Here is a 13,548-nt window from a genome sequence, read left to right on the forward strand (position 1 = left end):
CGCAGATGATTGGCTCCGTGTGATCCAGAGGAAGCTCGAGCCGTTTGGGTGCCAGGATCGAGATAAAGTCCTCCTGGCAGCACATCAACTCACCGGGACTGCCTTAGCCTGGTGGGAAAATTACTGCGCTGCTGCCAGAGATGCCTCCACCATCACCTGGAATGAATTCGTGAGAGAGTTCCGCCGTTATCACATCCCCTCGGCCACCATGAAGCGCAAGGCAGATGAATTTCGCGCACTTCAGCAGGGGAATATGACGGTGGAAGAATATACACACCAGTTTATGGAGCTGGCTCGCTATGCGCCCGAAGAAGTAAACGACGACGAAAAGAAACAAGACATGTTCAAGAAGGGACTAAATCCAGAACTCAGGACCCTGCTCACCCCTCAGATCTATCCTGACTTCAACACCTTGATGAACAAGGCAATCCTCACTGAGAAGGCCAAGAGTGATGAAAGAAAGGATAACAAGCGCAAGTTCCTGGAGAGCAAGGTCCGCCAGCAGGATCGTTCCCAGAAGGCCAGAAGCTTCAGCTACAATGCACCAAGGTCCCAAGCCCCAATGCAGTACAGAACTCAGTCGCAAGTGACAGGACCACGAGCCCCTAACACCCAGCCCAGAAGCTAGAGCACCATGAGGGCCCCACAGAGTAATGCAAGCCAGGTCACCAACAACAACAGCAACGTGAGGGCCTGCTTCAACTGCCGTGAGACGGGTCACTTCATCGCCGACTGCCCCTATGCCAAGAACAAGCCGGCTACTTCAGCTTTCTCCAACACGGTGAACGGACCCAAGCCAGTTCTGACGGGTGCCAACCGAGTGCCCCTCCGTGGCAACGGCAACAACAACAACAACAATCAGCAGAGGCAATCCCAGCAATCTTTCGGACGAGCCCGTGTTAACCACATCGACGCACAGGAAGCTCAAGGAGCTCAAGGCATAGTACTCGGTGAGTACCTAGTCAGCTCAACTCTTGCAACAGTACTGTTTGATTCTGGAGCGTCACACTCATTTATATCCTCGAGTTTTGTGGAGAAACATAAAATACCTACAGTACTACTAAAGACACCCCTATTAACCCGGACACCCGGAGGAGACATCAGGTGTCAACTGGGTTGTCTACGGGTAAGGATTAATTTAAGTGGGGTAGAGTTTCTAGCAGATCTAGTAGTACTTAAGTCAGAAGGGATAGATGTGATCCTTGGAATGGATTGGCTGAGCAAACATAATGGCCTCATAGGTTGTACGGACAAGGTAGTCCATCTAACAAACCCAGAGGGAGTCCGAGTGACTTGTCATACCCGGGAAAGTGGAGCAAACCCGATGGTATTCAGCATGGAAGCCAAGTCCTTGGAAGAAGTCCCAGTAGTGAACGAGTATCCAGATGTTTTCCCGGAAGAACTTCCTGGTATGCCACCAGATAGGGATGTAGAGTTTGTTATTGACCTTGTCCCTGGAACTGCCCCTATAGCCAAGAGACCTTATAGAATGGCAGCCTCCGAGTTGGCGGAGTTAAAGAAACAACTGGAGGAGTTGCAACGGATTGGCTTCATCAGGCCAAGTTCGTCGCCTTGGGGAGCCCCGGTTCTATTTGTCAAAAAGAAGGACGGAAGTATGAGGTTATGTGTAGACTACCGGGCACTAAACGAAGTCACTATCAAAAACAAGTATCCCCTACCCAGAATCGATGACCTTTTTGACCAGTTAAAAGGAGCCAGATACTTCTCCAAGATTGACCTGAGGTCTGGCTATTTTCAGCTCAAGATCAGGGAGAGCGACATCCCGAAAACAGCTTTTGTCACCCGGTATGGTCAGTTTGAGTTTACGGTGATGTCTTTTGGACTGACAAATGCACCTGCCTATTTCATGAACCTCATGAACAAAGTGTTTATGGACGAGCTAGATAAGTTTGTCGTAGTCTTCATTGACGACATACTTATTTACTCAAAGAGTATTCAGGAGCACGAGCAACACCTGAGAGTAGTTCTGGAGAAGTTGAGAATGCACAGGCTATACGCCAAATTCAGCAAGTGTGAGTTCTGGCTGGAGAAAGTAGCTTTCCTTGGTCATATCTTGACCGCGGAAGGAGTAGCAGTGGATCCCGAGAAGGTTGAAGCAGTCTCCAATTGGCAGCAACCAACTAATATCAGTGAGATCAGAAGTTTCCTCGGATTAGCTGGGTATTATCGGAGATTCATTAAGGGATTTTCTAAGATAGCCCGGCCCATGACAGAGCTGCTCAAGAAAGAGAAGAAGTTCACCTGGACGGAGTCGTGTGAAAGAAGCTTCCAGGAGTTGAAGCAAAGATTGACGACAGCCCCAGTGCTAACCCTGCCAGATATTCATCGGGATTTTGTCATCTATTGTGATGCGTCCCGACAAGGATTGGGTTGTGTGCTGATGCAAGATGGGAAAGTCGTTGCATATGCTTCCCGTCAGCTCAGGACCCATGAGCAAAACTACCCAACTCATGATTTGGAACTTGCAGCCGTAGTGCACGCACTTAAGATTTGGAGGCATTATTTAATTGGAAATAAGTGCGAAATCTTTACCGATCATAAAAGTCTGAAGTATATCTTCACCCAACCGGACTTAAACCTGAGGCAGAGAAGATGGCTAGAATTAGTCAAGGATTATAATTTGGAAATTCATTACCACCCGGGAAAGGCAAATGTAGTAGCTGATGCCTTGAGTCGGAAATCCTATGGGCCCAAGAATGACCATTTACAAGAGGAAATGGCGCGATTAAACGTGCACATTGTCCCTCGAGGCTCCAGCCAAGTGCTGAACGTTCGATCCACTCTAGGAGAACGAATCAGGGAAGCCCAGAGAGCGGACAAGGGACTGATGGAAATCCGGAGGCAGACCGGAGAAAATAAGGCACCAGACTTTAGAGTGGATAATAAGGGAACGTTATGGTATAAAGATAGGATTTGTGTGCCCCAGAAGGGAGACTTCAGACAGATAATCATGGACGAAGCTCATAACTCGGCCTACTCCATCCACCCAGGATCCACCAAAATGTATATGGACCTAAGACAGAAATATTGGTGGAATGGGATGAAGGCAGATATTGCACGATTTGTCGCCCATTGCGATACTTGCCAGAGAATTAAAGCTGAACACCAGAAGCCGGCAGGATTATTGCAACCCCTACCCATCCCAGTTTGGAAATGGGATGAAGTAGGAATGGATTTTGTGGTAGGGCTGCCCAGAACCCAGAAAGGACATGATTCCATATGGGTAATAGTGGACCGACTCACTAAAGCGGCTCACTTCATACCCGTACGGACCAACTACGGCGGAGAGAAGCTAGCCAAGCTCTATGTGGAAAATATAGTAAAGTTGCATGGTGTGCCCAGTTGAATCGTCTCAGATAGAGGGACCCAGTTCACCTCTAGATTTTGGAAAAGCTTGCATAAAGCTATGGGCACCAAGCTAGACTTTAGTTCCGCTTATCACCCGCAGACAGATGGTCAGACAGAAAGGGTGAATCAGATTATGGAAGATATGTTGAGAGCATGTGTTCTCACCTACGGCAAAGATTGGGAACAGAGTTTACCCTATGCCGAGTTCTCATACAACAACGGGTATCAAGCAAGCTTGGGCATGTCGCCGTTCGAGGCTCTTTACGGAAGGAAATGCAGAACCCCTCTGATGTGGTCAGAAGTTGGGGAACGTGCTCTAGTCGGGCCCGCCCTCATAAAGGAAGCAGAAGAAAGGGTGGCCGAGATTAGAGAAAAGCTGAAAGCAGCCCAGTCCCGACAGAAGAGTTACACTGACAAGAAAAGGCGGGAAATAAGTTTCAGTCTAGGGGATTTTGTGTATCTCAAGGTATCACCCATTCGAGGAACCCGAAGATTTCAGGTACAAGGAAAATTAGCCCCTCGGTACATTGGACCATATCGAGTTCTGAAGAAAGTTGGAGCAGTAGCATACCGTTTGGAACTGCCAGAAGAAATGTCAGATATACATCCAGTGTTCCACGTCTCACAGCTAAGAAGATGTTTGAGAGTACCCGAGGCAGAGCACGTGCCAGTAGAAACGATAGATCTACAGCCAGACCTACGATATCAAGAAGTACCGGTCAAGATTCTCGACATGGTCACCAGAAGGACCAGAAACTCTGAAGTACGGATATGCAGAGTCCAGTGGAGCAGACACGGAGTAGAAGAAGCGACGTGGGAACGAGAAGACGCTCTGAAGAAGGAGTTTCCCCACCTGTTTAGGAACCAGCCAAATCTCGAGGACGAGATTCATTTTAAGTGGGGTAGGTTTGTGACATCCCGAAAACTCACCAAAATAAATCATGCGCTAAATTTGTTTTTGTTGTTGAGCTCGACTCAAACCCTAACCCTAACTTCCCGGAAACCCTCCTGCTCCGATCTCCCGATCCCCGGAGATCTGACCCGACACCAGAATTCAATCCACGTCTCATCTCTTTCCCATCCAACGCGACGCGTCGTGACCAGCCGCCGCGAATCCCGCCCCCTCCTTTTTTCCTCTCTCCCCTCCGACCGCGTGCCCCACCTCCCGCGGCCGCACGCCACGCGTGGCCGACCGCAGTCGCGGTCGCCGCTGGCGCGCACCGCCCCCCTCCTTTTCCTTTCCCTCCCTCCCATTTTCTTTTTCCCTATTTCTTTTCCTTTTTCCCATTTCTTTTCCCCCTTTTCTCTTTTTCTTCTTTTCTTTTCTCTTCCCCCCTTCCTTTCTCCCTCTCCCTCCCTCTCCTTTCTCCTACCCGCGCGCTCGGCCCCTGAGCACCGCCCGCTCCGCCTGGCCTGGCCCCCTCCTCTCTCAGCCCGGCCGCCCGAGCGCCGCTTCCCAGCCTGCCCCGCCCCGCTCTCGCGCGCGCGCGCTCACCCCACTTGCCCAGCTCGCCACGCCAAGTCGACCCGGGCCGTGCGCACGCGCTCGCGGTGCCGCGGAGCCCCGGACCGCGGCGCCGGCCGCCGTACGGCTGTGCCAAGCCGCCTGCCCACGCGCACCCCGCGCACTGGCCGAGCGCCGTGCCGCGCCACGCCACGCCAACCCCGGACCAAGCACGCGCGTGCGTGCGCGCACACCGCCGCCAGGCTGCCCGCTCCCGCACGCCGCAGCCTCGCCGCCCGCGCCAACGCTGCGACACCTGCCGCTGGCGTTGCCCCAGTCCCGCGCACGCCGCTGACCCCCTGCCCCGCCGCGCACGCACACGCGCACGCCCTGCCCTGCCCACGTGCGCGCCGCGCGCCGCCCGTCACTGCGACGCCCTGTGCTCGCCGCGGCCTCGCCGCTAGCGCCACCGCCCTGGGCCGCACAGCGCCGCCCTGTGCACGCCGCTGCCGCTCGCGTCCCGTCAACTGAGGCCGCCTTGCCGCCTGTGCCTCGCTCCGCGACGCCCGCAAGGAGCCAAGACGCCATTAATGGCGCTCCGCGCGGCTCGCCGGCCGTCACCTACCCCCGGCCTTGCCACCGCCTCTCCACAGCTATAAAGAGACCCGCCGGCGCCGCTCCTCCACAACCCAAGCTGCCACAGCCACCACCGCCTCCCTCTCCTCAGCGCCAGCGCCGCCGCCCCGCTCCAGTAGCGCCGCCGCCGCCGGCCCGCGCCGCCCCGCCTCCTCGCTACGCCCCGGGCCAAGGTGAGTGGGGGAATCAATCCCCCACATCCCACTGCCCCTTTTCCCCCACGATCCCGGCCGCCCTAGCGCCCTGAGCCACCGGCCCAAGGCCGCCGCCGGCGAGCCCCCGCCTCCCCTGTTTCCCAGTGCGAGGGGGAGGAGGGAGATGGCAGTTTTGCCATTAGGCCCTCCCCCTTCCCTTTATTCCATAAAGAACCCCCCACTCCTTATGGGCTTTTTCCTAAAAAGGCCCTTCTATTTTTCTATTTTTGCAAACAAATCCTCCACTATTTAAACCTAATAATAATTAGGTCCCTGCACTTCCCTTTTAGGCCCAAATACTTTTAGAAATCGTAAACAGGCCCCGAGTTTTCCCGAATTATTTACAACTAGGCCCCTGCCCCTTTATCCGATCCCGAACCTTTACTAAAACCTATCATTTCATGTAACAAACGACCTCTGATCAACCCGAAACTTTATCACACCTTTCCTAACCAAGTCTTGGCCATGCCATTAGGAAACCACTCGAAAATAATACTTTGTACTCTATATTTTATGTGCTTCCGATTCGAGCTCAACGATAGAATCTTTGTTTTGATTGGACGCTTGGTTGTGTGTGCTGTAGACCGCGGAGTGAACGAAGGAGAGCCCGTCAACGAGCAGTTCTGTGAGCAGGAGAACGAGGGCCAGTTCCGCGACCCCGAGCCCGAAGGACAGGACTTCCCCGAAGGCTACGAAGACGGCAAGTTCAATCCCATCCTTTGATGCATGTTTCTGTCCTAGTTTTTATGAACACAACCAAATGGCCTGTTTTATAAAGTTGCATATGTTTTACTTGCATGAAAACCCGGTTGGATAGCCACCCCTTGATTTGTGATGACCATTCCTTGACCACCTAGATTAATGTCTGATTTTGCTTGGACGTTAATCGATATTAGAACGCTTAGGACTTTACCCTTAATATGATTTATTTGATAAAGAAAATGTGTGCGTGTGGGAAGGGATAAAATGTGGATTTTCGAAAGATGATTATGGGCGAGATGGACGGCATTTCTGTGTGAATTGCCGATTGGTGTGCTTATGCCTGTGTGGCAGGGCAAAGAAGGGAGTTATCCATCTTGTTGTGTCTAAGGACCGAGTTGGTGTGTCATCTCACCTAACTCCACTATCGTGCAAACCACTCGACCGTTGTATGGGCAACGGCGTAGCATAAATCCCACTAGTTGGTGTGATAGCCATCAGGAGAGCTGGGAGCAACGGGTGACTAAGGAAAAGGGATAAGCCCCGAGTGACTTATGCCCGGTTATACCTAAGTGAGCGGTCAATGACCCCTTGGTGCATCCCGTGATGGCTACTCAGGCTTAGCTATGGTGGGTAATGGCTATGTTGGGATCTACACTGACACGACGGTGTTCGAGTTGTGGTATCCTACTTGTGGGTAAAGTTGCACACCTCTGCAGAGTTAAGAATCTATTCGAATAGTCCGTGCCCACGGTATTGGGCGAGTTACGGTGTGGTCACATAACTAGTGTTTCATTGGGATGGGCTGGCGTGAGTTGTTTTGGAGTTAGTTCCGGCAGTTGTGCCGTGTGCTACGACGGACGGGGAGCCCGGTAGCAGTTTTAAAACCTGAACTCCGTGTTAAAACAAAAACTGATTTCTAAAAGGTTTTCTATAAAATAAACCCCTGCATAAAATGTTGTTTTTCTGCAAATTAAGCCGTAACCTTATCCTTGATTTACCTATGCATATTTTCTGTTATACCCCCCCTCCGTGGGTGTGGTTGGACTTGCTGAGTACGTTTGTACTCACCCCATTTTCCTTCTTACAGAAGAAGATCCAGACTTTGTGCCAGACGACGCCGAGTAGGGTTACCGTCCTGCACCCAGCCTTGCCTGTGGATTGGGTCACCCGCAAGAGTTTCCGCATGGCGCAAGACCTTGAGGATTTTCTCTTTGTTTTTAATATCGTCGCATGTGTGTGGATTGTAATCCTCGCGATAGTGGCATTTCTCTGCTCACTACCGCGTAGGGTTGTACGGTAATGAACCATCTGATGTAATAAATGTGCCATCAGCCTCCTGGGACTGATGTTTGTAACACATTTAGGTCTTCTCTTATGAGGGGACGCTTCACCCACCTACATATAGTCAGCCGGGCTCAACGAGAGACCACCAAAAGTAAACATATGCATCCCAATTCTCCGCGACTACCCGACTCGCCCTAAGGGGTGGTGATGAAGTTCTGTACTTTCGAAACAAGACAGTACTCGGCTTACCGGTTTCGACTACCTCCTACTCCCGACATGCAGTTAGTACAATTCAAACTCGATCACAGGGCCAGACAACGAACGGTCCTTAATCGACACAGACGGGCTAGCCTTTCCCCGCCCGGTCTCCATTTTCTTTTCTTTCTCCAACTTATTCCACTATTCCATATACTCAAAATAACGATACATCCTATATCTCGCGAGTGACCAGAAATCACTCGACTTCTACCGAGATATTATTAAGCATAGCATTTCTATCGTCCTATACATACTAGTATAACTACAGGGAACCTAGGGATCATGCAACTAGAGTTCCAAACAATTCCTAAACCTAATGCACAAGTAATAAAAACATATAAATATGTCATAAATTGAAACAATAGGTTGTGCACCGGGGCTTGCCTGCGGGCTGCTGCTCAGAGCTAGTGTCCACTGGGCCTTGGGCCGGGTCGTCACGAAACTCCTGCGGGGCTGGCTCCGTCTGCTCCTGCGGCTCCGCGATCACCTCGTATACGACTTTCTCGGTCGCGGATTCTATATGTATGCATATGAGACAATGAGTAAATACCAACATGACTTTTCCATTAGATGATAAACATTAAACAAATTAACAATTTACACAAAAGGATGCAAGTATGGTGATAATTAACTTTAACCCTAGTGCTAGAAATAATTAGAGGCCAAATTATCAACTAGAGCATGATTTACTATAAAATAAAATATGACTAGCAAAGACATTATTATTTGCCTCTTATAATTTGTATAAAAATTTACATGTAAAAATATTATTATTCCTATACACATATTTAAGTTTGGTTACATTTTAAGTTCATATAATAAACTAGGTCCTATGAGTTTGAAAATTTTATGGTGGACCACTCATGCTTAAAGTAAGCTACTGCAAAAATTTCACAATTTTTAGATTAACAGATCTATAGAAACTAATTAATTAAGACTAAACACAATTTAAATTCTTGCAGGGGTAAAAAGGTCATTTCGCCATCATGGATATTTTTCCTCTATAGATCTTACTCTAACAAATCTAACAAAATTTATTTCATATTTTTCACATTTTTCCTTGATTTTATATGGATTTTACAAATCACAGCCGAAATAAATCAACAAAATAAAAGAAATCCCCCCTTACCCCACTGACCAGCGGGCCCCACTGGTCAGTGGGAGGGGCTTCTTCCCCGCCCGGCAAAGCACGCCGCGGCGCGCGGCGGCGCGCCAGGCGCCGGGCCGAGCGGCCCGCGGCGGCGGTGGTCGGTGGCGGCTCGCGCGGCGGCGCAGCAGCGGCTCGGTGGTGGGGCCCGCGCGCGCAGCCCTAGGCAGCAGCGAGGGTTAGCGGCGGCGGCGCGGAACAGGGGAAGCGGCGGCACAGCGCGTGCCGGCGGTGGTGGTGCCCTAGCGGCGGCGGAGCGGCGCGGGGGAGCGCCAGCGCGGCCGGGCAACTCCGGTGCGCGCGCAAACATGGCGTGGGGGCGGCGTTAGCGCGGTCCGCGGCGTACGACGGCGGCGGGCGGGTCGGCCGGCGGCGGCAAGGCGCAAACGCGCACGAAAACTCGACGAACGCGCGGCGCGGAGAGGGGCATGAGCATCACGAGATTACCACGGCTCTATTTGTGTAGTTGGTTGCGGCGGGGATGGTCGGTGGCGGTCTGGCGACGTGCGGCTCACGGCGGCGCCATGGCGGCTTGGACGGAGGGGAAATCCGCGATTCCAGGGTCTGCCGGGGTTGGGGCTGATGTTGGAGTAGCTGGGAAGGAAGCTAGAAAGATGAATGAGCCTTGGGCGCGCTGGATTTGAAATCCATGGCGATTTGGTGGCCGGATTTTTGGATCGAATAGAGTAGCCCGCTTGCTCTGTTCTCGAGCTTTGGGGGTAGATGAGAGGGCGCAGGAAGGAATGAAGGCAGGTGGCGAGCTTGGGAAGAGGGGCGTGGTCGATTTGGCGACGTCCGACGGCCGAGCAACGCGGCGACGCTCCTCGACAGCCACGCAACGGCTTCGGGAGGCGTCTGCCTTCATTACCGGCACTGTGCAGCACAGGGAGAAGCATGGGAGGGAGGATGGCGTATGACAGGTGGGGTCCACGTGTAAGAATTATTTATTTATTTATTTATTTGGATTCTAATGTTTGGATTGTTACAGCGACAGGGACAACATGCCCGAATTCCCGGCGGGCATCCACCAGGCACCACCCATGCATGGATGCAGCGTGCCCGAATCTGCAAGCCCGATCAGCTATAGCCCAAGTCTTGTGCATTTCTGCTCGGATCGTCATCAGCCAAGGCCGAGCACGATCCGCTCATGGCGGCGGCTGCCGTCGAGTTCGACGATCGATCTCCTTCTGCTCGTACGCGCGTCAGTGCTGCTTTTGTAACAGGTGAATGCAGGCTGCAGTTGCAGTACAAGCACAGGACTTTGCGTATAGCTTCCCTGCTGCAGCCAAGTCCCGTCACATGGCGGTGGTGTGTTGCTGCTGCATACTAGCAGTACTCCATACTTGTATGCATGGGCGCTGTGGTCGGGCCCGAGGAAGAAGGCCCCGCGCCGGAATAGTGCATCGGAGAAGGACGTCTCGGCGTGGCCGTGGCGCGCCGTGCGTCCCTCCCGGCGCTGTTCCATCGAACCGGAATTACCTTGTTGTAAGAGCATGCGGAATTTTGGAATTGAGAGTAAGCCCGGAATCACACAATCATACGGAACGGATGTATTGATCGACCAATCAACTGTATCACGAACACCAACAAAATTTTATTTGTTTTTCCTGTTTCACGCAATCATGCATGCTAGCCTTGACCAACACTAGTATAGTTAGCCTTTTTTCCATGGGTCGTCGTCCTTTAGCACAGTGGAGCGCGGGCCTGCTCGCGCCTAGATAATCCAAACTAGATCACAATTCACAAACTTCTAGCGAAGTCTTCAAGAGAGCACTACTCTTGCAGTCCTGCGGAAGCTTGCCGTTAAGCTCGGTTGGCAATGCAAAAGACCAAAATATCTCCGAGGAGCGAGTGATCAATGACGACAAGTTCTACTATATATAGTATGTGGATGACCTTACTTTTCGAGCTGAAAGTTCAGATATGACTGCAAAAGAACCGATGGATGAGCCAAACACTAACAGTGTTCGACAGCACATCTGCCACCACTCAAGGGCACTATGTCTATATATTGTACCATCCAACAGTGTGGTGCTGTCAACACCCTCCAAACCCACTATGTAGAAGGCTTGCTTGCTGGCCTTCTTACTTAGAGCAGGGCTTATGGTTGAGCCGGCTGCCGGCTGAATAAAGTCTAGCGTGGAGCCACATTTAATACAACAGAGGTAGCAGCAACAAATGAGCAGCTAGTCCCGCAGCAGCGCACCAATGAAAGTTGCAATGCTCGTGCGCCCGCTTCAGCCGGCGTCTCGCTAAATGCCCACTCCACTCTCTCTCCGCCAGTTTGGATTTCTGTGATGTGGTTGTGCTCTCCGCCGGCTCTATAATACTCGCTCTTAGCCATACCAGATCACAAACTTCTTCCTATAGGTCCCTCAATCACCAATCTGCACGCATATAATTTCTTGAATATCCAAGTGAGCAAGGGTCCTCGCGCCTTGGAAAAGAATTGGTTAGTCATGTCAACATGACTTCCTAGATAGAAGGGTAACCGGTAATATTCTTTTCATTATATTCAAATTAAGTTTTACTTGAGGACTTGATCTATTGATGAAACTTTATTTTTACCTTATGATCCAGCAATCCTGCATGTGTACGTGGATAAACAATGCAAGATATGTGCTACTGTACATTCTTCATGAAAAATATTTTACATATTTACTTATTCAAATTAAACTAACATCTGCATATATTAATTTTTGCACATGTGGAATACGTTACAGGATCTAATGGACTGCTATGCATATTTCAAAACAAACTTTGCATGGGCCTCTTCAAGACTTCAAGTGGGCGTTTCAGAACGCGCAGAAAAAACAAAGAGGACTGGTATATGGAATCAAGTATGAAAAAGACAAAGAGACAAAATTTGCATTGTTGCTGCCCTGTTCCCGGTTTCATGGGACTGGACGGATGTGCATGATCGATGAGCCTAGCAGCAAAAAAGGCTGCGCGTGTCTGCACTGCACTACCACCACTACAGAATCATGCAAGAGCTAGCGATCGCAGCAAGTGAAAGATGTTGCTCGGGCAGGCGATCACAGTCATAGGATGCAGCGGCAAGCTAGTAGGTAGCTATAGCCGCTGACATTTACACTGTGCCGTGCCAAGAATTCATGCGCATCATGGCAGTAGATTGCCTCCTGGAAATGAGGGACTTGACCCCTGCTCTTGGCATATGGCTCTGCCCTCCTGCAGAAAGGGTTCATCGAGGAGAGCTATAGCTGGTTATGCAATGTTTTATACTGATAAAATCTTGGTATATGCAATGTTGCGTTCTGGTATTAGGGTTTCACTAGTGCATCGGCAATTTTTTCATCTCCCAAATATGCATGGTTTGTGCTAGCAGATGCCGACAACACCACCGAAGCACTAACAAGTAACAAGACGTCGATATCTCTCTTCGAGTCGATCTGCCCCTGACCCGCCAGTACGACGATGCTGCCTAGCTGTAGGAACGCACAAATTTAAATTAAAGCGACGACACTACACCGGCCGGTCAAATCCCGCGAAACTTGTATGCTGCAGCCTGCACTACAATCCTCTCACTTCTTCCTACACTTGCCATTCAATACGAGCGCTTCCAAGACGTGCCGTGAGAGCTCGATCAATCAATGGCGAGCAGCAGCAAAACCGGAAATCCTCAGGTTCCAGCTGCAGAAAGGTCTTTACTCCTTGCATTGGCCGCTCTACACGCCTCTACCTGAAGGTAGCTAACCGCCTGCCTGCATCTGCATGCATGACCAGCAGGTGGCCATAGTATACAAACATTTTATTAGGGCAGGATTCGCGTTAGTTCTAGGAGACGTATATATACGACCTACGCGTGTCCATGGGCCAGCGCCACTGCTAGTGTACGTGCGCACACGTATGTGTACACGTCGATGGATTTTTATGACAGGCATGTGATGACTCGCCCGGATCTGGCCATCTGGATGAGCATTCGGCCTGCAGCAGTCTGAGGCGTGTGGCGTTGGACCGGCCCCGTTTTACCCCCTCACTACTAGAAAAATGCCTTAAAGCACCTGCTAGTGTACGTGCGCACACGTATGTGTACACGTCGATGGATTTTTATGACAGGCATGTGATGACTCACCCGGATCTGGCCATCTGGATGAGCATTCGGCCTGCAGCAGTCTGAGGCGTGTGGCGTTGGACCGGCCCCGTTTGGGCTCGAGAGCTTCCCAGGTAGGGCAAACTCGTAGTAACTGCCCATGGCTCGTCCCAAGTTACCCCCTCACTACTAGAAAAATGCCTTAAAGCACCGGTTGCAGGTGCTCTTTGGTACTGGTTTTTTGAACCAAAAATATTCTTTTTTACTGGGATTTGAACTCGTGACCTCTAGCCTTGCGCGTTGCTCCTTTACCATCTCAGCTACACAATTCTTCTGATTGAGAAGGAGATACTTTTCTTTTGAAGTAACTCATGGATGAGCCTAAAGTACCGGTTGGTGTTACCAACCGGTACCTAAGGCTCGTCTAAAGATATCGGTTGGTGGTACCACCCGGTATTAATAT

Source organism: Panicum virgatum, chromosome 7K (genome assembly GCF_016808335.1).
Source record: "Panicum virgatum strain AP13 chromosome 7K, P.virgatum_v5, whole genome shotgun sequence".
Lineage (NCBI taxonomy): Eukaryota > Viridiplantae > Streptophyta > Magnoliopsida > Poales > Poaceae > Panicum > Panicum virgatum.